Source organism: Canis lupus, chromosome 21, assembly GCF_048164855.1.
Source record: "Canis lupus baileyi chromosome 21, mCanLup2.hap1, whole genome shotgun sequence".
Classification (NCBI taxonomy): domain Eukaryota; kingdom Metazoa; phylum Chordata; class Mammalia; order Carnivora; family Canidae; genus Canis; species Canis lupus.
In genome coordinates, this window is record NC_132858.1 from 51,497,566 (window position 1) to 51,525,469 (window position 27,904).

The 27,904-nt window shown below is 33.9% G+C and overlaps 1 long non-coding RNA gene across 1 annotated transcript in view; it reads left to right on the top strand.

The window, feature by feature from the left end:
* Positions 1–20,225: 20,225 nt before the first annotated feature.
* LOC140613546 (uncharacterized) overlaps positions 20,226–27,904 on the top strand; it is a 28,501-nt gene continuing 20,822 nt past the window's right edge. Inside the window, exon 1 of the long non-coding RNA XR_012014535.1 lies at positions 20,226–20,340. This is a non-coding gene — a long non-coding RNA (uncharacterized lncRNA). The remainder of the gene's footprint in view (positions 20,341–27,904) is intronic.

Sequence of the window (27,904 nt, forward strand, 5' to 3'; positions counted from 1 at the left end):
TATAGCTTTAAAAATTGCAGTGCCATTGGGCTTTGTGTTCACTACAGATCACAGTTAGGTTGTACCCTTAACTTGTTATAACCTAGACCTGGGTAAGTATTTAAACTAGCTGCATTCAGAGTTAAAGAACGAATGAAGAGGCAGCTCACCCTGAATTCATCTACATCCTGTTTAGATGTAGATGGTCTATGGCAACACTGATAGTGTTCAGGGGAACAGAACCTGTCCTAGGATTTCTGCTTTAGGAAATGGGCATTGACATATTCTCTGCCTTTATTTTTTTTAATATTTTATTTATTTATTCATGTGAGAGAGAGAGAGAGAGAGAGAGGCAGAGACAGGGGCAGGGGGAGAAGCAGGCTCCATGCAGGGATCCTGACATGAGACTCTATCCTGGATCTACAGGATCAGGCCCTGGGCTGAAGGCGGTGCTAAACCGCGGAGCCACCTGGGCTGCCCCTCACCCTGCCTTTAGTATGAAGCTAACATTGTAATAATTTTTAACATGGAGAATCTAAGATGTGAATCTCATTGAGAGATGTGGTGTTAAATATACTTTATAATGTGACTTTTTCTTTTTTAGTAGGGTTTATTTTTATTTCCAAATTTGAACTCGAGATTTTCTAACACAAAGAATAAAGTGCAAACTAATTCTACACAGTTTTGGAAACACGAATGTCAAAGATTTCACTTTTCTGCAAAAAGTCCCTACTTCGAATATAACTAAACTATATATTTGATTTGGATTTCACCATTTTTTTGTTGTTGTTGTTCCTGCTTCAGAATACCATCCAAGATGCCATGGTGTGTTTAGTAATTGTGCCTTTTTAGTCTCTGCAAATCTGTGGCAGTCTTCAGGTTTTCTCTTGTTGTCCATGACTCTGACACAGCTGCGAGGTCTAAGTATGCTGTAGAATGTCCCTCAGTTTGAATTTGCATGTTGTAGGGTGCCTGGGTGTCAAGTGGCCAACTCCTGATTTTGGCTCAGGACATGATCTCAGGGCTGTAAGATTGAGCCTTGCGTTGGGCTCTATGCTCAGTGGACAGTCTGCTTATGGATTCTCTGTCTCCTTTTCCCTCCCTCTGCTCTCATGTGCTCTCCCTCTCCCTAAAAACAAAGGAATAAAATCTTGTATTTCCATGTGATTTTCTTAAGATTAAACTAAAGCCACATTTTGAGGGGGGAAAGTAATGCAGAGGCAAAAGCCTTTCTCACCCCATTATATTGTCAGTATATGAATGTTAACTTTTAGTCCTTGATTAAGGAGGAGTATGCAGGATTTCTCTGCTATAAAGTTACTATTTCTTCCCATTCTACCCTCTGTTAGAAGCAAATTTCTAAGTCCTGCAATCAAGGAATTTTGTGACATCTATAACTGTATCTATCTACATATATATAATCCTAATATATATAATATATAACCTGTACAAATAATAATATATATAATATATATATGATATTATATATATTATCATATAATATCATATATATTCTAATATATATTAGAAAGATACTTTTAGACTGTGCAAATATGCTGTTTTTCTTTAAAATTTTACCCACTAATTTTGAAATGCATCCATGGATCTTGCCTGCAGCAGTTATTGCTATAGTATTATAATGGTGATTTTGCTATTCCTGCATTCCTTTATATTACTCAGAATTTTTTGTAACAGTATTTTCCCCTGTCTTCCATTTATTCATGTATTTAATCATTTACTTACATTAACATGACTCAAGGATGCTTATTTTATTCAACACAGCACTATCATTATTTCCTTTATTGCACAAATTGTTCCAGCGTTCATCATTGAGAGCTCTTTCAGATTGGCTTCTTTTGACAAGACCCTATCTTCTATTTATTATTTTTAAAGCATTTCATTATTTTCTGGCACTCCAATATGGTCTGCTTCATCTTGTGTTTTTCCTGACCTGGCAGGGAATCATTGGATGCCCCAGAATCAATCATGTATGATGAGAGCTCTGGTTTCTTTTGTTGGGTAGCAGTATTTTGAGAATAAATATGGACACTGGTTGTGCTTGTTGCTATCAGAGTGTCACTGGTTCCAGGCCCTATTGTTAGACAGAATTAGCAGTATTTGGATTCATATATTTAGTTAAGTATATCGAAGTCATGTGACTGATTATCATACCCATTTGTCTATCTACCCACCCATCTATCGAGGTATCAATGTCTATCCATCAAATATTTATCTCTAATACCTCCAAAATCTATCCATGTACAATCTCTTCATCTCTGTTCAAATATACATTAGTTATTATTAATCCCTCCTGCTTTACTCTAGCACCCACCAGGTTTATTCTAACTTTCCTCCTGCTGTTTTATAACCTCTTTGACAGCAAAAGACGTAGCTCCTATTAACTACAATTTATTTACTTATTTGTCCAGTGAAGTATACACATAAAGTGGTTTCAGAATTGCTGACTGTACCTCGGGGAGAACCAAATCTACCAACTAGGGTAAGGGGTTTACACAGAGTGCACACTTCTTTCCATCTTCAGGCTTAACGTGGTCAGCTCAAAAGATGTTTTCCAAAGTTACAAGGGTCAGCTCCTTTTTCCATCCACTATAGCCAATGAAATTATGCTATATGCTTTCAATGCAGTTAGACTCATTTGACACCGTCTGCCTTCCATTCTGGGATTCCCACCTTCTGGTTGATGTTTTAAATTTGCCTACAGTAAAGTTCATCCTTTGTGTTGTAGAGTTCTAAAGAGTTTTGACAAATGCATGGAGCCATTTAGACCAACCTGGTACCACATAGAACAACTCCTTCAACATAAAAATTTCTAACTGACATATTTTGGAGAAACTATACACCTAACCTTGTGAGAAACAGTCCAGGAGGCTGGGAACCTTCCTCCATGCAAACAATAAAGATTTCTTTAGCTGAGAATGAGATTAAGAAATTGATGAGGACTTTATAGTAACTTTATTACCCATACAGATGGGTCATTTGGTATTACATTTAAGTGTCATTTTACATGTTTGGACTTCAACGTAACGTAGAAGACGTTTATTTTCTAATATTTATATTTTCTTTAAAATTGATAGGAAGAAAGTTTATATTTAAATTTGAGCTAGCTCCATGTTGTTAGTGTTGTCATTGAGGTACCTCTACATTAACCTCTATATTACCGTGCAATCTCATTCATGATTTGTTGATGTCATACATATGTCTGAACATAACGGGATGGGAAATAGAAAGCCGTGCACATTCAGGCTTGGAGGTTCTGTAGGCAGTACACTGCTCATGAGCATCACAAAATAAACCTGGAGCATACCAATGTTTGGATTTTATGTTTTGAGAAGTTTGAGATTTTGTGTTTTGAGATTCATTAGAGTTACATTTTTTAATCTTTTTTTCTCCCTTGTGATGGTTAACTTTATGTGTCAGCTGACTGGCCATGGAGAACCCAGATTAAACGTTATTTCTGGATGTGTCTGGGAGAATGTTTCTGCGTAAGATTATACTTGAGTTAGTATATTGTCCCCCCACCCCCCCGCACCCAATACTCATACAATGTGGGTGGATGTCATCCAATTTAAGGTCCTGAATAGCACAAAAAACAGAGGAAGGTAGAATTTACCCCCTTTTCCCCCTGTCTCACTGTTTGAGCTGAAGCATCTCCTCTCATCTTTTCTGTCCTCAGTTGGGATTTACAGTCAGCATTCCAGCTTCTCAGGTCTTCAGACTCAGACTAAATTTTACCACTGGCTTTCCTTGACCTCCAACTTGGTGGGACATCTTAGCCTCCATAAGCACATGAATGTGAACCAATTACTCATAATAACTCCCTCCCCTATAGACTTTCTCCCCCTTTCTCTCTCTCCTCTATCCCTCTCTCTCTCCCTCTTAGATTTGTATGTACAGACAACCCTAATACATCTAGGTATGTGGACAATTGAGCACATTTAAGATTGAATGGACTTAAACTCATTAGCAAAGTTCATAGGGAGATTCTAGTTTGAACAAGTCCATGAATCTCACTGGGAATTACTGCATATTAGAGCCAACTATTTTTAACAATAATATTTTAAGCAAATATATATATATATATATACACACACAATATATATTCTATATATAATCATACACATATCTATGTTCTTTATATATATAATACATATATACATAAAATCTTTCCCATTAAAAAATAGTGTATACTTTTTCATAATTCTAGCACCAGAATGTATGTAAATCTTATAATATTATTTTTTTTCACTCAATGATGCATGAGTGTTTTCTTCCTTAATTTTATATTAAACACCCTTATATATTCTTACATTACTTGTGGACAACAATTGAGACCATGCTTTTTAGTAGGAGAAGTTCTACTTTCTGATAACAGCAAAATTTATGTATTCTGATATCCACAGTGGCTTTTAAATCTTTCTTCATTTTCACTTCATTTTTTTTCTCTTCCCTTCTCTTTTTTCAGATAGTTGGATGCAGAATATGCCTGTATTATATCCTGAAGGTCCGACTCACATACATATCTCATGAGCGAATGTTTAGCCACTGGCTAACTTTAGGGTTAATGAGATCATAGGCACAGAGGTATTAATTTAGAGGACAGCTAGGGAACACATGTTTCAGAACAGACACTAAGTTCCAGTGTTGCACACCACATGTAAGAAAGCTTGTACTGACTTTCTGAGTTATTTATTATGTCACCCTAAATACAAATATTGCAGGTCCCAGATTTTACCTGTTATTGGTAGTTTTTGGCATGTTCTTGCATGGTCCACATGTATATAATGGCTTCTTAAATAGCAGACTACTCTATACACAGCATGTTTTGAATACAGGTGTAGCCTGTAGATGACAGCCTGAGGAAAAACATGGTTCAGGTATTGTTTTCATTTGAAGGCCTTCTGCATTTAGTTATAGGCTAGTCGGACATCTCCTAGACTTTACTCCTACTTGTCTTTCTTCCTCTTTTCTGATGATTTGAATCTATTTTGTTGTGACTTTATTCTACTTGCTCTTTATATCATATGTCCAACTATTTCTCTCTAGGTTTTAGTGTGTCAAGACAGCAGCATCTATGAAATTCACATATAAAAAACAAAATTTTCATTTACTTTTGCTTTCTTTGTCCTTTCTTACACAACATTCACTGAAAAAATATAATCTAGTTTTTAAATCTGTATTTAAATGTTGCTACTAAATATTATTTTATTAATATTAAGGTTTTTTTTTTTCCTTTACACTGTTACAAAAGTATGTTAAATATTTGCTCAGATTTAACGATTTTCCTGTTATCTGATGTGTTTCATGACTGATCACATCTCCATTTGTGAGATCAGCTGGCTCTATAAGTCAACAAGTTTAGATGTGTAACTTGTGGCTATGTGAGAACTTTTTTCTGAGAGCATTAGATATATAGTTTTTCCCCCTTACTTTTCTGACTCACAGAGTATATAGAAATATTTAGTAATAACATACTCTACACAAAGCTCTATGTATATTTCATTATATTTAATCATTTAAAATAAAAACTTGAAACTCTTCTGATTTTAAAATATATTTGTAGATTTATGTCTGAGTACTGGAAACTCTCTTTTTTTTAGTAAGTCTGAAATTCAGCAGGTTTGGGTTTTATTCACTACTTGTGGAGCAATTAGGGAAATTAATTTTAAAATCTAGAGACTTCAGAGAAGAATACATATTTCTTTTATTCATCTTGCTACTTCTACCTTTCTACTGATCTATATTTTAATCAGGTAATTTCTTTCATACATGAGGAAGAGTTTCATTATTTACCTTCAAAAATTCATATTTCCCTTTCATAGTTTGAATTTTATTTATTTATTTATTTAATTTATTTATTTATCTTTTAAAACAAATTTATTTTTTATTGGTGTTCAATTTGCCAACATATAGAATAACACCCAGTGCTCATCCCATCAAGTGCCCCCCTCAGTGCCCGTCACCCAGTCACCCCCACCCCCGCCCACCTCCCCTTCCACCACCCCTAGTTTGTTTCCCAGAGTTAGGAGTCTCTCATGTTCTGTCTCGCTTTCTGAATTTTATTTATTATAGAGAGGGTACCTTTAATTTTATCGATTTGCTTCTTACAGAAGTTTGTTTCTTTTGGGGGTTGTTTTTGCCTTCTTTCTATGTTTTAAGTTGCATGGACGCTGTATTTTTGATCCCATGGAGGGTATTTTAGTCTCAGAATATGCCCTTTTCATAAGTTCACAGGAACCTTTTTGTTTACTTATCGTTTTGCTTTATTTCTGAAAAGCAGAATATAGAATTTTGCTCTGATTTTATTCTTAGTACATTTACCTTTATCCTTGACAAGCTCTGCTTTTGTTCTTGTTTTTGTTATTGTTTTAAGGCATGGCAATCTATGCCATCATCCTCTCTGCTCTCTGAGGGAAGAGGATCCATCTCTTTTAATCACTTTGTATCCCTGGGCTCTATAACAATACATAACAAGCATATCATTCTTAATAAATGTTAGTTTATGAAAAGCACAGGAACAGTGCCTCCATGAGATCATTGCCTCTGCGATTTACAACACACCAGTGGGCATGGACTAAGTGTTCATACCAAGTGATCCACATAAGGCAAAGGCTCAGGTTTAGAATATATAAGTAGGATGTCTCACGTGGCAAGCAAAGGCCTTGAGCAATGAGAAACATCAAGACTGATTTCTGAACAATGAAATCATCAGCCTTACTATTCATAATCGTCTTCTCTAGGATTTGGTGCTATTCTACAGACACAACTATAGTTTTAAGTTTCAATGTATAAAAGATACAAGTGAATTTCAAAAAATACCAAATCCTAATATTCAAAATGGATTTTTAGAGGTACATTAGATACTAATGGAGTCATCTAGAAACATAAAATTTTACTACTCAAAACTGTTGATTAAAAAAACAACAACAAACATTTGGGATGAATGAGACTATATAATTTTCATTCAAAAAAACATAGCTATCTATAAATAATATGGCAAAAACTAAGAGTGTACTTCCAGGTTTTTATGAGATTTATAAATCAGATTTATGAAAATGTTATTACTTCCAACATATCTTTAATCTTAATATATTTTTCTCCCTGAATAGTCTGATAAGAACTGCAAAAGTAATATGTTCCTGAAAGAGCAAATATTTGAGGGAATTATTAATATTAAATAAAACACATTTCCCAAGTGTGTCATCAAGACATGTAATCTAGAGAATAACATTAGATTTAATATTCCCCATCCCAGTCTCTGCAGGCATTATTGATCATATCTATAGCTCTATGTGGGATTTTATATTACAACTTGAATGGATGATGGAATGTGTTTTTCATGTTGTATCTGATATTGTAGTGATTTTATTAGAACTTGATGAAATATATTCTATAGTTAATTCAGTTGATTAATACATTTTCTTTGTGAAGTTACACACATTTGAATTCAGTTTTTTTGGAACAATCCTCCATTCTATTGTCTAAAATGGCCTGCTAACCCCAAGCAATCCATTAGATATACCCAATAGAAGTTGTAGGCATTTAGAGACAGAATGAGTTAGGTGAGTTTCCAGGGGTAATACTCTCTGGTTCCATGTCTTGTGGCCTTACAAAATGTAGTAAGTGAATTCACTGCATTCCAGTGAATTTATGATTCCTTATGTCAAAATTTCATTAAATAAAATGATATTAACGTCTGTCAATTGATTAGTTTTTCAGTGAAAAATGGAAAAGTTTGGCAGGCCACCATCTTTATAGAGACCTGTCCAATATATTCTTTCCTTAGGAATACAATACACAAAGAGACAATCAGTCCTGAGTTTGTTAAAAAGGCAATTTTTACATGGTTTGAAGACTTAAAACATCATATAACAAAATCTCAACATAGATATTGAAGGAGAAATATTGATGTCTGATTTTCAAAAGTAACATCTTCCCAAGAAAGTGTTTTTTTAAGTAGTGCCTATTTCAATTGTTTTGTGTTCTCCAACCTGACAATATCCTTCCTCCTAACTGGCATAGTATTCCTTTATGTTGCAAATTGGGTTATATGCTAATTTTGCTCTGGCCTCTAAACTACTTTGTCTTCATAAACCCTGTGTAAACATTTATAATTCAGGGATCTCTAGGTGACTCAGTCAGTTTAGCATCCAGCTCTTGATTTTGGCTCAGGTCATGATCTAAGGATCATGAGATCGAGCCCCCATGTTGGGCTTGGCGTTGAGTGAGCATGGAGTCTGGTTAAGATTCTCTCTCTCTCCCTCTTCTTCTGCCCCTCCCACCTCTACTATATGTATACATATATATACACACATATATTTATAATTAAGTTATTTGCATTCAATTATCAGAATAAAATCTTATTTTTTTCTTATTTCCAAGTTTTAGAGGTACATGTGTTTATGAACCTATGGGAACCAAGGGCAGAATATATAAAGTCATCTCCAGGATACATCCATCAGTGTAACTACAGATGCCAATATTTACAACATTCAGGTTTGTTCAGTAAAATTATCATCACTTATTAGCACATCCTATCTGAGTTTCATAGGCTTATAGTATGAATTGATTTTATTCAGTCAATTTTCATGTACTTGTACCTTGGAATTTGTATGAGATAAATATTGAAAACTAATAATAAATCAATGCATCTTAAATGTCTCCCTTTAAAAATTTTTGCATTCTTTTTATGTATTTGGGTATCAACATTTATAGTTTTATTCTCTGAAAATATCAATAAAAGTTAAATGTGAAAACAAAAGCGCAAGGGAAAGTCCAAGTCCTGATCATCTTATAAAATTTTCTTCTCCCTAAATTCAAACACTGTTTTCCATAACAAATTTTGTTAGACAATTTTCCAATGTCTTTCTAATTTATGGGCTTGGCATCCAGGATAATTGATAATATTCAATTATTATAGTGCAAAACTTATAAAGGTTTACATTTTATAAACATCTGTCTTTCTAAATTAAAACTTTAATTTTATGTTGAATTTACATCAAAGTTCTTATATTTTGGTAGTCTACATTGTTAAAATTTACTTCTTCATTTTATTTTATTTAAGGATCATTCCAAGTTCTCTTTATCAGTGAAACTTTACTTTCAAAGAGTGCCTTGTTCACTCTGGGTAAATAATTTAGGGGCTTCTCTGGTCTTTAGGTCAAGTATTGGTGTCAAAGGTTCTTAACAGTCCTAAGATCTCCTTTACCTAACTGTATATTCTGTAAGTTTCCCCAATATCATTGTTCAACACACACCTTTCCATGTCCTTTTAACTTTCCCCGTGGATGTCCATGCTGTGTTATTCCTACATTACATGACCCTTAAAGCTGTTCCAAGGAGTGGAGGGGATGTTCTATTGCTCTATGTTCTGTATCCAAAATTATTTTTTTCTACTACTTGGAGCTACCTGACACAATATACTAAGTCTAAAAAAATAAGAAAACCATATCAAGCATAGCAACATAGCAACATTGTGTTTCTATCAACCTCTAATCCAATACCTATTATTTATCTATCTTTTTATGTGTGTGTGTGTGTGTGTATGTATATAGAAAGAGACAGAGGGATGTTTTATTGCTTCCAAATATTAATTAAATTGAGTGGATCTCAATAATTTATCATCAAGCCACATTTTATGTTAGTAAATAAGGGTTCAAAAATCATATAAAAATGAATTTAAACTTGCTGAATGTAAAGATTCAACCTCAAATCACTGTAGCTTCAATAATTTGTTACTGTATTAATTCAGATGCTAGCACTGCATGCACTATGCATAATCTGCTTTTATTAAAATAAAAAGTTGAACACTATGCAAAAAAATCAAAATTGAAGAAGTTTCCTTCTATTCCCAGTTTACAGAGGGTTTTTATTATGAATAGCTGTTGAATTATGTCAAATGTTTTTCTCCATCTACTGATATGATCATATGATTTTTCTTTCTATTAGTATGATGAATTACATTAACTGATTTTTAAATATTGAACCAGACATGAATATCTGGAAAAATCCAACTGGCTTGTGTTGTATAATTCTTTTTATGTACTGTCGATTCAGTTTGCTAATATTTTGTTGAGGAATTTTGAAACTATGTTCATGAGAAATATTGATCTATAGTTTTCTTATAATAGTTTTGCATTATTTTGGTATTAATGTACTGTTTTCTTTGTAAAATGAGTTAAGAATTATTTCTGCTTCCATTTTCAGGAACATATTCAAAAGAATTGGTTTTCTTGAGTTTCTCATTTTTTTTCATTGAGTATATATATACATACCAATAGGAAGGATTATAGTAGATTATGTGTTTAGAGTGTTTATACATTGTATTTATTACATTAGTCAATAAATCACATCATTTGTAATAAAAACTATTATAGCACTGACTCCTCCTGATATGGCTTACACTAATAATTAATTTCTTCAATTATCATTTTCTTTTTCAAATTATAATTTGGTATAAAAATTCAGAGTGGTTTATTTGGAGGGCAGATAGACAAATGTCCTTTTGACTTCAACAGCTATTAGTTACCACTTATATGACCAGATCAATGTACTTAATCTCTCTAAACTTCAGTTTTATAACAAATGGAAATGACAATAGTAATAGTCTCTAATGGCTTCTGTGGGAGTTGGAGGGTTGCATGAGATAACCTGTGTGACAGGCTCAGCATACCAGAGGCTCACAGGAAGTGTTCATTACACATAAGCAATAATAATTTTCTGGACTCTAGGATGAGCAATACTGGGGAGATATTTTCTGAGGTTATCTCATTTTTGAGATTTTTGGCATTTCTCCCTTAACTAAGGACAGGTCTCAGGATGTAGAACTTTGATCCATGTTTGGTTTCACTGATTAGAGGGGAACCCTGAAATAAGTAGAAGAGTAAAGTAGTATGAAGACTGCATTATAGTTGTGCAAAATATTGATGTTGTTTCTTCTGTTTTATCTAATCCAAATAAGACATGCCTAAGGGTATTGATCATGTGCTTTTAATACTGTCTAATTTCACACTTCTATACAATCATACCTTCTTTAAAAAGAGTGCACCCTGTAGACTCCATACAAACGTAAACAGATTATGATGATGATAATGATGATGATCGAGATTAGTACACTCTTGTTTCAAGGGTAAGAGAAAATGAGTTTGTGTTTATTAAGAATACAAAGTAGAACTGTTTTCCTTTGAGAAAAATGGTAAAATTACTGCTATATATTTGCATATTGTTAAAACACAGCTGAAATACTGAAGGCCCTAAATGCTAATGTCCTTGTTTTCTTACCCATCACACTATGAACACTCTCTTTAATTTCTCTCATATTTTAATTTTCTTAGTTATATTGATGCATTATTATATTTTATAGAGCATCGTTGCTGTAAACAACACTACATAGTATGAACTTGAAAATATTTTTGGAATTGCATTTAACATGCATAGAATGTAATGTCCGGCAAATTATTTTTTAATGATTTTAGATTTGTCAGAATAAAGACATCTAGACAGATGAAATCCTCTTTTCTTTTTAGGGGTGGTTGGAGAAGGAAGTCAAGAACATAGCACAGAAGTGATTTTACTCCACAAGGTATGGTATCATTTATTATCATTTTATATAATGGTCCTCCTTTTATTATATTATCAATTGTTCTTTGTTACCTAACACAATTGCACTCACCTTTATTTTCATTGCTACCCATTTTTTGTGTGTTCGATGTGTGCAATTCCAATTCATCTTCCACACATTTGTTTTCATGTATGTTTATCCATTTAGAACATCTATCAGTGTTTTATGTATTTTAAATTTACATTAATTTTCCTATATTATTGGACCTATTTACACTGAATATTATGTTTTTAAGATTGTCCATTTATCTTTGTGTGGTCCTAGTTAATTCAATTGAACTGTATTATAGTGTATGTATATTTCATATTTCATTGTTATTCACTTACATAAAGCCACCAAGTTTTCTAAAAAGGCTTTTCCCCACCATGACAAAGATTCTTCTATATGACTGCATCTGTAGACCAAAGTTTGCTTAGAGTTTACACCCAGAACTGTGTGTGTGTGTCTACATGTGTGTCTATGTAAAAGCAATAAGTATCTGGAATTTTTTTCATATGAGGATCCATTAAGCTATAAGGAAAGATGGAAGGGTATTTAACTGACTAGGTTAACAAAGAAGGTTACAACTTGCCTAAAAATGCTTTTAACTTTAATAAAAATATTTGAGATAAAATGATACATTAGAAACAGTAATAAATTCTCAAGAGTGTCTACTTCAACTTTTGGTACATTATTCTAGGCATCTAGAATAGATGCTGAAAAATGTATTTCTGCTCTTAAGAATTTCACAATCTATTAGGACACTCAGCAAAGTAATACAATATCATAAAATATAATGATAGGTCTCATAGTAGGAATACATTTAACTTATATTGTTTATGTGTATGTGAAATATGGAGGGTGATATCCTAAAACACACGAGTGAAAATATGCTTCCAAGAGTATTATACTTCTCTGAATTTTGGATGATTGAGCACTTATGTACTAGGCATATAGAAAAAAAAATCAAGGTAAAGACAACAAGTTGTAAAAAGTATAGAGTTTGTAACTGATGGAAAATATTTTGTATGTTTGGAAGATTTTGTGACATAGTAGAGGCAAGTTCAACAGGGCAAAATCCTGCCAGGTCAAGTCAGCTAACAGTGAAGCTTGAAGACATATTTTTTACTCTGTGGGCCAATTAAAGCAGTGTGATGTTCAGAGAAGTGAACTTTAGAAAGATAATTCTCTCCCATCAGGAGACTCTTGGAAATCCCTGCCACTTCGATCAAGATACTTGGCAATAACATTTTAACAAAGTTTACTTCAACGGGAAAAGTATATATTTGTTCGATTCTCATTAATCTTGATAGAGTATATCCACATGTGACAGTTCTCTCCAGTCCCAAAAGGAACAGTGACAGAAAGGAAAGCAAGAATTCTTCTGCTAAGTGAGATATGTTGGTCTCTGACCTGAGACATTATGTCTTCTTGATACTTTTATCTATGAGAATAGAGAAACCTGACATGACACCATGCTCCAAAGGAATTTGTTGTACGTGGTGTTATCCTAGTCATTCACCATGGCTATAAAGGAGAAATAACCAGGTCATACATTTGGAATTTAGACATGACTGAAAACCTCTTATTACCCTTCTGAATACAACTTTTCATTGCTGAGAACTTTGAGTTCATATTGATAAAAGAAATTTTCAACTTTCGAGGTTTGTGAGCCTTCTCCTGGTCTCCTAGGGAAGCCATACCTTATCATTTATGAAGGTCAAAATGACTTGGCAAAATCTCAAAGCACGGTCTTTATTTTTGCCCCAAGCACACATGGTACATCTGCTTCATTAAAGAAAATAACCAAAAAAGAGCATTTTGAACACAAAATATTAGAAAAAGGAAGAAACTTCCCTGGTTCCCATAAGATTAAAGTCATATGGCTCTGCATATACTAGAAACTAAAGTCTACAACTTTCTGAAATGTCCTTTGTGTGATAATTTGTAACTTTTTATGGAAAAAAAATATATTTAACCCTGTACAAAATATTCCTTTGCCAGAGCACTCTTTATTGTGAAGAATATGTATCCTGAGCAGCTGTCATAAATTGGGCTTGAACAAAACTCTTTCCTTTTCTGAAGAAATTCTAAAAGGTTCATTTTGTGTTGACAATATGGAAAGAAAGTTCATCCCTCAAAGATGAGAGGGCATTGGATGTAATATTTTCTTATTGTTTTTATCTTGAGTAAAACATACAGGGTTTTCTTTGAATAAAATGAATATTGATAATATTGTCTTTCATGATTCTAACTTCTTTGCTCAAAGTTATAGAAATTAAATAATTAACACTCCATAAGGAAGGAAGAATCTTTATGATATTTGCCAAAGCATCCCCCCAAATAGCAGTATCAATGTGGCAAACCAAATGACACATTCTCTTCTTCTTAGAGGGCCATTATTTTTTTTTTAAGTAAAATATCATCCAAATACAGTTAGAGATACTTGAGGAAAGTAAAAACACCTCAAAACTAAGTGTAACACTAGCACCATTTCACAGTCGGATGTGCTGGAATCCTGGACCAGAACAATTAAAAGAAAGGTTAGCTGAGGTTCTACAGTAGGAAAAGGGAGGGCATTCAAAACTTGGGTAACTCTCCACTTATCCCTGTTTCTGTTTTCTATGCCTACACAGCAAACTACCCAGAACTAAAACAACATTGTTATTGTATTTTGTGGATTAACATGTCAATCAAAGCTTGGCTGGGCAACCCCAATTCACATGACATTGACTAGAGTCACTTGATGTATTTACTTGGGCTGGACTGTAGATACAAAATAGCTGGGACAGCTAGAGGGCTGGGCTCAGGTGGGCTCCTCTTTCCCTACATAGCCTCCCTAGAAGAGTGCTTGCATTTCTTCCGTGGCATCTGAGGCTTCCAAGAAACTAAGGCAAAAGTGGCCAGTCCTTGTAACACCCAGGTTTCAAACCAATACCTATCCATTATACATCCCTAGCCCAAACAGTTCACCCTTGACCCAAGAAGAGTCCAATTAGACCCCACCTCACAATGGGAACAATGTCAAGGAATGTGTGGCCATCTTGAATTAGTCCTAACTCTATAAATCAGAAAAAAAAGATGAATTTTCCTCAGTCTTGCAGCCAAGTTTGCACTTGAGATGCAGAACAGTTCACAGGCAGCTAACAATACTTGGAAGGGAAAAGAAGTAGATGAATACAGAAGACTAGCTTTCTATGCACTTGAATCAAAATCAGGCTTAGTCTATCCCCAAACCACAATTATCAAAGTGAGGAGTAAAAGTCCAGGATCCATTTTTACTTTCCCTTTCAAGATATGGTGGGATACAGGGTTAGAATGAATGAAGAACTTGAGGAGAATTTAAACTACAGATATACTCACATTTAAGATTATCTACACCATGAAGGATATGCAACAATTCAGTAAATACAGAATCTTATCCCTTATAACCATTTTAATATAACAACCAGGAATAAAGCTTTCAGAATTGTGAAGCAGGCCTAAGACATACAGAGGATCATTTCATTCATATATCTGTAGTAAGACATTATGATCAAGAACATGGAGCAGGGGAAAGAAATAAAGGTCCAGGCAACAGAAGAATAAAGTAAAATGATTATTAAAAAAGGTAGATTTTCTGAATAGAAGATTGGACAAGGATTTTCCAAAATTAATGACACACCAAACCAGAGATCCAGTAAATTCATAAAACCTCAAGTAGAAGAGATACTGGAAGTATATTCCTTAGACATACATATCAAAACTGCAAAAACAAACAAACAAACAAACAAACAAAAAAAACCAAAAAACCCAAACCCCACAAAGAGAAATTCTTGAAAGAAACCAAAGAGAATAACATTTATGGAAAAACAAGGATAAGAAGTACAGAGGACTTTTCACCAAAAAAAAAAAAAAAAAAAAAAAAAAGAGTGAAGTATTTCAGTGTTGAAAGAAAAAAAAAGAACCCTACCAACCTAGAAGTCTATAATCATTGAAACTGTCCTTCAAATATGAAGAAAAAATACTTTTTTATATAAACAAAACTGAGACAATAAACAGTAAAACTGCTTTGCTAGACATGTTAAAAGAAGTTTTTTAGAGAGAAAGGCAATGTTACAGTTCAGAAACTTGAATCCACATAAAGGATGGCAGAGGGTTGGGTAAAAAATACACAACGTTGAAATAATCTTTTATTTTTCTCAGTTTTAGTTGATTTAATGTATAGCTGGGTTTTTTGTTTATTTGTTTTAAAATACTAATAGCAATACTACACTAGGTGATTATAGGGTATGGATAAATGAGTGACCACAATGTTTTTTTTTTTTAAGATTTTATTTATTTATTCATGAGACACAGAGAGAGAGAGAGAGAGAGAGAAGGAGAGACAGGCAGAGGGAGAAGCAGGCCCCATGCAGGGAGTCTGACGTGGGATTCTATCCCGAGACCACAGGATTACACCCTGAGCCAAAGGCAGGCGTTCAACCACTGAGCCACCCAGGTGTCCCAAATGACCACAATGTTATAAGAGATGGGAACATGAACTTGGGAAGGATCTTTTGTAAGATACCTGCCACATCCAAGAAGTGGTTTAATGTTATTTAAAAGTGGACTTAGTTGTAAATGTGTATGACAAACTCTAGGGTATCCACTAATTTTTTTAATGTAATTCATATACTAAGAACATGAAACCATATAAAATGCTCAATTAAAACTTGAGAAGGAAGAAAATCGGTAGGTAAAAAGAGAAGATAATATGGTTTAAAAAAAAGACATAACAGGAACAAGACAACTAAAATGATTTGTAGGGACTCAGAAGGAAGATATGAAGAATGCATAGAGAGTTTTTTAGACCAATGAAATTCAAGTTGGATACATGAATAAGACTCGTATTTATCTTAATATAGATACAGATGACTACATGTAGATATATTCGTAGATCTATGCATATACACAGGATACACACATGTACTTTTTTGCTCTGTCAGCTTGGGATACCTAAAGAAATGACTCTGTAGGAGCCAGGAGAACTGTTAGTGTTTAGATTTTGCTTTTGAATACTATTCTCAAAAAATAAATAAAATGAAATGAAATGAAATAAAATGAAATAAAATAAAATAAAATAAAATAAAATAAAATAAAAAATAAAATGAAATATAAAATACAATGAAATATAAAATAATATAATAAAATAATAAAAAAATAAATAAAATAAATAAAATAAAATAATAAAATAAAATAAAATAAAATAAAATAAAATAAAATAAAATAGGAAGTGAAACTCCTTGGAGAAGTGACTTCATGTAAGACAGGAAAAGGAAATAGACAAAGTAAATCTGAGGTATTTTGTAGTGTCAGAATGTAAGGCAGTGCTCAAATACATACATACCTACATATACATACATACATATACATACCTACACACACCCACACATACACACATACATCTTGATGGAGGCATATCGAAATAGGTATAGAAGCCAACTGAAAGAACTCCTAATGGCCAGATCTGAACCAATTTGAGCAACAAAATAATTGAAGTAGTACTGGATTATGACATAGCGTATAAAATAAATATTTATGAGTCCATGCTGATATAAACAAATAATGGAATAAATTAGTAAACTTGATCCTAAGAGGTGAACATAACCTCCCATTTCTTATGTGCAGACTACACATAGATTGCTTTCTCTCACAGAGTACACTATGGAAAGGGGGCAAATAGGAGTAACAATGGTGGAGAAACCTGACAAAGTTTACCTCTGCCAAGTGATCTATATCAATATCAGTGGTCAGAAATCTGGTTCATAGTGTAGGAAATGCTGTAATGAAAATGACAATATATCTTCGTGTTCTTCCTCCCAGAAACCCATAACCCACTCTAGTCATGAGAAAAGCAATAGACAAATCCAGCAGGGACATATCCTATAAAATACCTGAGTCTTTAAAACTGTCAAGGTCGTCAAAAACAAAGAAGGCCTAAGAAAATGTCACAGCCCAAAGGAGCCTAAACAGCCTTGACAACTGAACACGATGTGGTATTCTGCATGACATTCTGTAACAGAAAAAGAATATTAGTTAAAATAAAATAATCTAAATAAATTGAAGACTTTATTTAATAAGTTAATATCAGCTTGCTAATCGGGACAAATGCACCACACTAATATAACTGTGTGTGTATGTGTGTAGGGAGGCATATTGGAACACTTTCTACTATCTGCTACATTTTTTTTCCTGTAAATTCAACACTATTTTTTTAAAGTCTATTTTTTAATTGATAGTCATCAAATACCCCACAAAGTTTAGAGTGTGAAAATTATAAGTAACTAGGAGGTATTCTGAATTGTGCCATCAGATGATCACTGGTAATATTTGCCAGTACATTTGAGTTAAAATGTTGGTGTGAAAGTCAAGAGGAAATGAGCAGTGAGGTAGAGACAGGGCTGTCAGACCACAGAACTGCTTTCAAGGATGACATGTGATCTTTCCTGCTGTTTCCTGCCTACAAGTTTACTATTCAATAGACTGTAAACTTCCCAAAGGCAAGTGTTCATTGTAATTCTTTGGGGAAGAACCCAGCACTGTGTTTTGCCCATATCAGACATCCAATACATATTTTTAACGTGTGAAAATAAAATAAAAAAAGAGTAATCATATTTACCATGAAGTTGAAAGGAACAAAGATAGATATAGATATAAATATAATTATATAGATAGATAGATCCATCTCCTATTTTATATTTTGATAGGTCTGTCAGTAGGAATCACTCAGAAGGAATGTGTAGATTCATCTCTCTATCTGGATAAGTTAAATTATATTTTGTTTTAAAAATTACTTGTCTTCTAAGTAAATTTTAAACTCTAAAACAGAATGAAACAAACAAAAATCTCTTGAAGGGAAGTCCTTTGTGGGGCATGTATGCACATCTAGTCAAGACTGCAATGTTTCAGATCGGTGCTTTACTGACAGTTTACACCATATACGTCTATAATATATTCTGTAGCACAGCATACACTCATAGGTACACATGTGTATGTATGCGTGTTTGCATGAATATTCATACCACAAAATGGTAATCGACAGAACCATTGCCAGCACTATCAGCAGGAAATAGTCTCATGAACATGATTATGATGGAAGATGGGAGCATATGGGATCAAGGGCTCCTGAGTCATAAATCAATGCTGGAACCTGGTATGACGTATACTTACTTTGTGAATTCCTGTGCAAATTTAATTTATGCAGGCTCCACAGCCGTGTCTGTCGGATGGGAACAATGACTATTCCCACGCAGATGCCATATGTGAGTACTGAGTGGACTAAGTATCAAGGGCTGCACACATTGTCTTGTATAACAAGACTTGACAGGGTAGGATTTTTTTTTAATTATATTGTGTGCCTTTTTTTGTTTCCTCAACACACTCAGAATATAGGAATGGGGTTGATGAAATAAAATTCTAGAAGGAATAGCCTGGAAGCCTAAAACTTCTAAAAATCAGCATGAAAAGTAACTCATCAGCGATAATTTAGACATCATAATGTGTACTTCCTCTCTTTCCCAAGTTTATGAGTAGAAAAAATAACCCCAAATTCATGAAGCCATGGTGTTTAATGTCACTTCTTGCCAACCTGGCTATGCGTTAAGAAAGAAACTGCCACAAAGTAGAATATGAAAAGTCTCTGAGAGGATGCTCCGTCCTGATTTGGAGCAGCACGTAGGATGGCTAGGCAGTGAGTCTCTGATCTTGGTTAGTTCTTTATCAAAAGATAATTAAAAGCATTCAAATGTGAAAGTGTAAGTGTTCTGTAACTTCAGTTATATGATTTTTTTTCTCTTCTATTTGTAGCATTTTAAAGCTAAATTTAATAATGGTGAAAGTCAGCTGACACTAATTATGCTTTTTAAATCATGAACAATTTTCGAAGTTACTTCAGTGTCAGTCACGAACCCAGCTTAAGAATTAGTTTATATTATATTCATGATAATGATTACCCCCATAGAGAGGCATTTTACTTGGCATGAATATCTATGTCATATAAGGTTATAATGAAAAAGTGGGGCAGATATTTTTAGTAGAATTTTTACACTCCTAAGTAAAAATCAGTGCTGGATAGTTGTTTGACAAGGACATATTATCTATGCTGATTACCCAGCTGTTTTAAAGCACTTTAATATTCTGGTGAGTCCAATAAATATGAAGAGATGAACCCTGGATTTCAAAATGTATATGAATCTTCCATTTAATTTTTTTTCTGAATTGTAATCAAATTCAAATGGAAGTATCTCAACATGGTGTGGCCAGTATTGAAATCTCTTCATTCATAACATTTTAAAATAACCTGTCTAAAGTTGACAACCTTTAATATTTTATGTAATGAGTTATCTGATTTCATAATTCATTGAAAACATATTTAGGTAAATAACTCATGCCACGTGGGATATTAGAGAAGGGATGACGAGGGTAACTTTTTAGTACAGAGACATTTGAAATCGAGTTTTTGTGGGGAATCAAAACAAGCATAATTTAGAACCGCAGGAAGGCTGAGAGCTGGAAGGTACCAGGAACTTCGGAGGCAGGGGAGTAAAACAGATGCTGGGTTTCAAATGATCCACTAGGAGTATGGAAATTCCACACTCCACCTCCACACCACACCAGATCCCACTTTCTAACATAGAACTGGAGATTTACGTTCTGGAGAGAGATCGCTTTTAACTCTTAATGCCTTCTTCGTGTTGAAGTAAAGATTAATAACAAAGCAAGAGGTAGGAATCCAGTTTTATTTTTCCAGATAACTTCAACAATATTTATGGATATACCTGTCTCCTACTTAATTATGTTATCGTTTTCAAAATATATTATTTTCATGTATGTCTGGACTTATATGTCTGAACTATCTCTTATTCTGTTTTTTTCTGAGATATCTTCTCTGTTCCATATATATCTCTGTTCAATGATAATAAGCATTTTTTAATACTATAGCTTTAAATGTATTTTAAATTTGATAAGTCATGCCTCTCCCTCACCAATTTTTCCAGGTTACTTAGCTACCTGTGGACCTGCTGTATGTCTATGCTGTGAATACGATACATGCCCCACCAACACACGTACAGAAAAATTATTGAGAGATTTAAAACTTCCAATCATGTATTTAAATGACCTTGTACTTATAGATTAATTTTATTAGATTTTACATTTCAAATAATCAGCTATTCATCTTTTCAACTGCCATTTCCATATAGTTGCAAAGTCTTCTCTGTGGGATTCATGCATCTGCTTGGTTAACAACTTCCTAGATACTTTCTAATTCTATTGCTTCACTATGTAGTATCTTATGTTTTCTAAATTAAAATGATCAGTACACAAAATTTGATAATTAAAGTAATGGAAACGTTTCTAATCTAATTAGTTAAAAATTTTGCTGTTGGTTGTTTCAGTTGGTTTTTCCAATTCAATAGGTGATCATATTGTCTTAAAGTGCTGGTAGTTCAATCTTTTTTACTCCAGGATGTAGAGGCCTTATTTGTTTTCCTTTTAACACTGGCCAGGAATAATTTTTGCACCCCACTAAATAGCATGGGAGATAGGGGACATTCTACTATTTATGATCTTGAAGATATTGTCTCTAATGGGTCCCTGGTGAGTATATAATTGTGATTCAGTTTTGTCTAACCTCTCATCTCTTTATCTCTCTATCTCTCTATCATGTATCATAAAATCTTTGCAAGCTAAAGGAGTTCATTTTTCCCACTTAGTTTTGTTGTGTAGTTTTTAATAAGGTATGAAACATTATCAGATAATCAGACTTTTTGGTTTTTGTGTGTATGTGTTCTTTTGCATTGATGGAAATATTAGAAGATGTCCTTTTTAAATTAATCACTATTAATAAATTAATGTAATAAGTTACATTTCTAATATTTATTTATTTATGAGAGAGTGATGTGAGCAGGGGTAGAGATGCAGAAGGAGAGGGAGAAAGAGAATCACAAGCAGGCTCCACGCCCAGCATGGGGCTGACCAGGGGCTTGATCTCACGACTCTGAAATCATGACCTGAGCGGAAATCAAGAGTCGGATTCTCAATGGACTGAGCCACCCAGGTGCCCCTACATTCCTAATTTAAATCATCATGAAACTCCTAGAATAAACCTTAATTGATTATAATGCATTGTATTTCATTTCCTATTGTTATTTAGTTAACTTGTATTTTACTTAATGATTTTTGTATCTATTCATTATTGGAATTGTATTATATTCTATTGTCGTTCCCCTTTATTAGGGCACACTAGATTCAAAACATAAAATTGGCAGCTGTAAAAAAAAAATTGGCAGCTGTAGTTCTTTTCTACTTTCTATCTTGCATAATATAGGAATTAACTTTAAAATTAGTAATATTTACACATTAAGTCATCACGGTCTGGAGATTTTAGGGGCATGAACAGGTTTTCCAATACCGTTTCATTTTCTTTAATTGGTTTATTAAAAGTCTATAGGTAGCGGGCAGCCCAGGTGGCCCAGGGTGTGATCCCGGGTCCGGGATCGAGTTCCAGGACCTTCTGCTTCTCCCTCTGCCTGTGTCTCTGCCTCTCTCTTTCTGTCTTTCATGAATAAATAAACAAGATCTTAAAAAAAAAAATCTATAGGTAGCTTTGTGCCAGTTGTTGACATTACATTTGTTTCTAAAGCCTACTCATTTAACCCGGATTTCAAATTTATTAGCATTCAATTCGTGATAACATTGTCCTGTTTTGTTGATGCTCCTCTGTGTCTATAATGATTTCCTTTTTTTCATCCAACATTTCAAGTGCATCTTCTTCCTCCCTCCTTCCCTCCTTTTCCTCTTTCCCTTTCCTTTTTCTTTTTCTGTGTTCCCATGATCAATCTTGCTAGCGCCAAAAATAAACTTAGTAGAGCAGCAGCAAGGATGAATCTCAAAATCTACACTGAGTAGTAGAAGCCAGATACAAAAAAAAAAAAAAAAAAAAGTATAGTTTTTAATAATTCCACTTATGTAGACTCCTAGAAAATACCAATGAATCTATGCTCTTAAAAAGCAGATCTGAGTTTTTCTGCTTTAAAACTTTATCTCAGATGGTTTGTTGCATTTCTTTCATGGTCATTGTATTGTTCAAATGTCGTATGATTTTGACCTGTGAATGCATGTTATCGTGTGAGGCCTTTCCAGCATCCTGGGCATGTTTTTTTTTTTTTTGTTTTTTTTTTTATGATAGTCACAGAGAGAGAGAGAGAGAGAGAGAGAGAGAGGCAGAGACACAGGCAGAGGGAGAAGCAGGCTCCATGCACCGGGAGCCCGACGTGGGATTCGATTCCGGGGTCTCCAGGATCACGCCCTGGGCCAAAGGCAGGTGCTAAACCGCTGTGCCACCCAGGGATCCCCCTGGGCATGTTTTAAGGGAAGAGAGAAGCAGAGCGCTAGGGCAAGAGTTTAGAGTGGCACAAGTCACCAAAGACCACTGGCATTTGCTGCAATCCCATGCTGACGGACGTTTACTGTTTGACTTTCAATTTTCCATGAAAATAAGTATTTGTGATGAAAATATCCTCCTTGGTATTTCACCCACTGGGGTTTTTGAAGGGGAGAGTAGAGGCATAAATGATGAGGGGCTTGTCCTGCTGGACTGGCCAACTGTTCTCTTGGTTACATTTCTATACCCTTTCTTCTGCACCAGCACTCAGGGCAGGAGATATTGTCCAGGGCAAAGCAGTACAGATTCCAGCACAGAATTTAAAAAACTTCTTACAAGCTATCAACCATTACTTCCAGCAGTCAGTATTTATTTTATTTACTTATTTATTCCTGTGCTATATAGATCCTAGAACGTTTGCAATGCAGGTAGGGACATGTCTGACTTACTCAGCATTAAAATTCCAATCTGATACTAGAAGGCATCAGATCATTATGTGTTTAATGAATTACCAAAAATAACGTGAACCTACACTCTCTTCTTTATACCTCTCTGTGTGTATGTTTCTTCTGAGGCTACTACAGTCCCAGGAGATAAGACACGATGGTATGTTGCTTATTCTCACAAATATGGTCATACTAATTTTCTGATAAAACAAAAGTATAAGTTAGTATTGTGACACAGCACGATTCCAAAAATAATATAACCTAAATTTAAATGATCAGAAAACAAGGAGCATAAAGGAAAATTTCAGTCTATATAACATGTGGATGAATGACATCTAGTCATTTTTCTCTGTATACAAAGCAGGAATAAACAGATCACATTTTACTATAGTATGGAATGTATCAGATTAGTCTATGTAATTATGTTAGATATCTATTAAGAGTATGCTTAGATTAACCATCAATGAGCATCTTGGATAATCAAGGTTATGTATTAAGGCTAGTCTTGCTATAGGTTAATGAACAGATTTACCCACATTATACAGGTTACAGAAATAAGAAGTTTTTGACTGAGAGTAATTAGCCATAGCAGTTAACCCATGGAATACACAGCATACAAAACCTAAAAGGAAACATGGCAAATGATAAATGTCTGTAGGATGTGCCAAGGAACTCCAAGATGGCCAACATTCAAATGGAGACTCTTCCCTATTTTACCTATGCTATAATCCCTTTTAATTGTGTCCAGTCATCCAGGCAAGTCAGTTCATGCAGCAGCCTATTAGGAATATCTATGTGAATGAAAGAGAAAAGAACTGATTTGCACTTGGAGTCACATAAGACCGCTCCCACCCCCAACAGCAGTAAGAGTGTTCCCAGGTTGCCAGAGATACCTGCATCTGTAAACACTCAGAAAAAAGAAAAAAAAAAAAAGAAAAAGAAAAAAGAAAACACTCAGAAATACCAGCGAAGGAACTGGCTTTCTCTTGAATATGGGATGTAAGATTAAGTACTTGTGAAACTCATTAAAGGAAAGAGTAAAAATGAAAGGCAAGAAAAAACTGAGTTGAAATATTTATTTTCTATGCAATATTATAACTTATAAAATTAACAATAGGTCATGACCACCCACATGTATAAAAACATTTATATAACAACACAATTTTAACTTTTTTAGAATGCAGTTCGATACATTTACATAGTCATTTAAGTGGCCTGTCACTTTTTCTGTAACAAAGAAACTATAATGTTTTTCCTTAAATATATGCCCTTCATTTTAAAATAAATTCCTGTCAGTGGAATTATGGGGTAAGTCATTTTAAAATATTTAAGGCTTGCTGCACATTTCCAAATGTCCCTTTAGATTATGTGTGTCAGTTTGTATTTTCCAATACCTTGCATTATATACAGCAGTCTTGTTAGTGCTAGTGTTAGTGGAAAGTTGTGATAAAAATACTAAGCATTTCCAGATTAATTTATAATAGATATAAGTCCTTAGAATTCAAGTTCTTTTACCATTTTATTATTTAACTCAGTACCTGTTTGGAAATTATTTGCCCATCGTTTAAATACTGATCATTTCTGAAAAAAAAAAAAAGTGGATCTACTATTTAAGATGCCTGTAAAGCTGCCCATTGCTTATTCAATGTATCATCAGGAAGTTCAGGCTGCCAATTATTCTGTTATAATTTTAAGTTGCATTTGCTTTTCTTCGTGTTTTGGTCTTAGCATCCATGCTGGCTTTAGAAGAGTGGCAGGAGGGTCTCCATTCCAGCCACTTCCATGGCTGTAAGTCCATCCTTCCAGTGACAGACCCCAGCAAGCCTTCTAATCCCTTTCCAAATGTCCTCCAGCTACCTAGGACTTAAAACTCCCTGCAAATTGGCCCCAACACACTTCTAGTGCCAGCATGCTCCTGACCCTCCAAAGGCAGATTTCAGGGCTAATGAGCATGCCCTGGGCCTGAGGGATGGTGAATGCACAGATGAAGGCAGGAAAGGGGACATTCTCACATGTGTGCAGTCAGCTGCTCATGGTTGTGGAAGAAGCTAGAGCGTAAAGCAGCATGGCTGTGCTGGGTGCCTGCTGGTAGGAGCCAAAGCTCTTCATCTTAAAATCTTATTGCACTTGTTCTATATAAACAACCATCTGAAAGTAAAAAAACCAATAATATTGATACTTCTTTTCATATTTATGCTGTTTTGCCCATAGCTTAGAAAACCGCATGTAAAAATATGAGTATATATTTGTTACTGAGAAACTATGTGATAATTCTTTTTTTTAATGTTTTATTTATTTATTTAAGAGACAGAAAGAGAGCACAAATATGGAGGAGCAGAGGAGAAGGAGAATGAGAACCCAAAGCAAATTCCCTGCTGAGCACAGAGCCAGTCACAGGGCTCCATCCAGGGCTGGACATGGGGCCGGGTCCCAGGGCTCCAAGATCATGACCTGAACAAGAGTCAGTTGCTTAACCCATGGAGCCACCCAGGTGCCTCCCCACCCTCCTTTTTAAAGTTAGGCCTATAAACACACATCCTATGATGTAAAAATTCATTTTTAAATCTTTAAATTTAAAAAGTGGGATGGACTAAATTTTGCTTGTACATGAAAAGTGAAATAAAGTGAAGAAGAAAAAGTAATCAACATCCAAAGGAGAAAGATTCATGGCAAAAGAAAATCAAATTGGATGAAAATATCATTTTTCTAATGATGGGATAAAGTCCACAATGAAAATTTGATTATCTTCAAGTAGAATATTAAAACATACAATACAACATCTCTTTCCATTGCTCAGCAACATTGATTCAAGTTCCAATAATAATGTTAATTGTTGACATTACTATATGTTACCAATGGGTGGAAAAAAAAATACCAGCTAATTAATTCCATTGGTTTACTAGCTATTTATAAAAATATATATATACATTCTAAACTGAAATACTAATTTTTTGAATGCTCAAAATGGTTACAAAATTAATCACTTCTCAAGAATGACAAAAAATCCAACACAGAAACTATGCAGTTCAGTATATCTAATCACAATGAATAAAAATGGATTTTATCACCACAAAGATAAGAAAATTTTAAAAAATAATAAGGTAAAAAGATACGCTCTCCTAAATAACACTTTGATTAATTTTGAGAGGAAATATTTGGGACTAAGTGATAAGTATTAAACATGTGAAGACAAGATTACTAATATATAAATAAGTGGACTGTGTTCACTAAATTATGTCAAATTTGTGCCTGGGTCTGATTTTAAGAGCTATGGCACAGATGTAAGCTCTGTTGGAATCTTCTCTGGAATACATAGATTTTTTTTTCCTTTTGAAATTCTTCTTTTCTTTTTCTTTTTTTTTTTTTAATTTGAATATAGTTGATACACAATGTTACATTATTTTCAGGTGTATAAAATGATTCAAGAATCTCATATGCTATGCTGTGCTCACCGTGAGTGTAGCTACCACTGATCACCATACAACGTGATTACAACACCACTGACTACATTCTCTATGCTGTGCCTTTTATTCCTATGACTTATTCCTTCCATAATTGGAAGCTTGATTTTTAAGCTCCTCAGGATGCTACAAATGACACTATGGTGTGGCCTTTCTCAAGCCATCACTCTACAATTCTGGTGTCACATGATGAAGGTTAAGTAGAACCAATTGGTTCTATTAAAACATTGTGATGTTAACCATTTTCACAGAATCCAAAGATTTGGACTGGTACATATTAGTTACATGAAATAAAAGAGAAAAATTCTAATCAAAGGTCACATTTCTTCAAATCTTCCATCTTCCTGCCTTCCTAGTTGTCTCTCCTTTTCTCCTCCCTTCCTTTCCTCTTTCCTTCCTTCATTTCTTTGTTTCTCTCTGATAAAATTCAATGTGCTTTCGACAAACATTTGACATCTGATTTCATTTACATCCCTGTGTTAACAGAATTATTTTACAGTTCCTTTGAATCACATAAGTTCATCTTATTCCAACTCCCAGTAGATAGGAAATAACTTTGTACCTGTTAGGTTTTGAAGCTTAAATGAAGAAAAGAATAAAAGTTTTATCCCAAATAAGTTCAGCTTTGTGACTTTCTAAAGAAATCTTCTCTTTTATAATTCTTGCTCATTTTAAATTCTATAACTCAGTGAAATATCTGTTCAACAAAAATTTCCCAAAATATTTACAGTATCTTTTACAAAAAATGGTTTTAAATATTCTTATTGAAATTTTATTAGATATGAATTAAACACAAGCTAAATAAATGACCCATCATTTGTGATTTTTAGTAAACTCTAGGCTTTATGTTATAATCCATTCTTTCCTCCTTTAGAATTTAAAATTCTAAAAATATAATAATAGTAATTAATAACAATGTTACTCTAAAATATCCTGTGTTTTATAAATATTGAATGTGGAAATAAATCATTTTAATAATAAATTGGCTGTTCATATA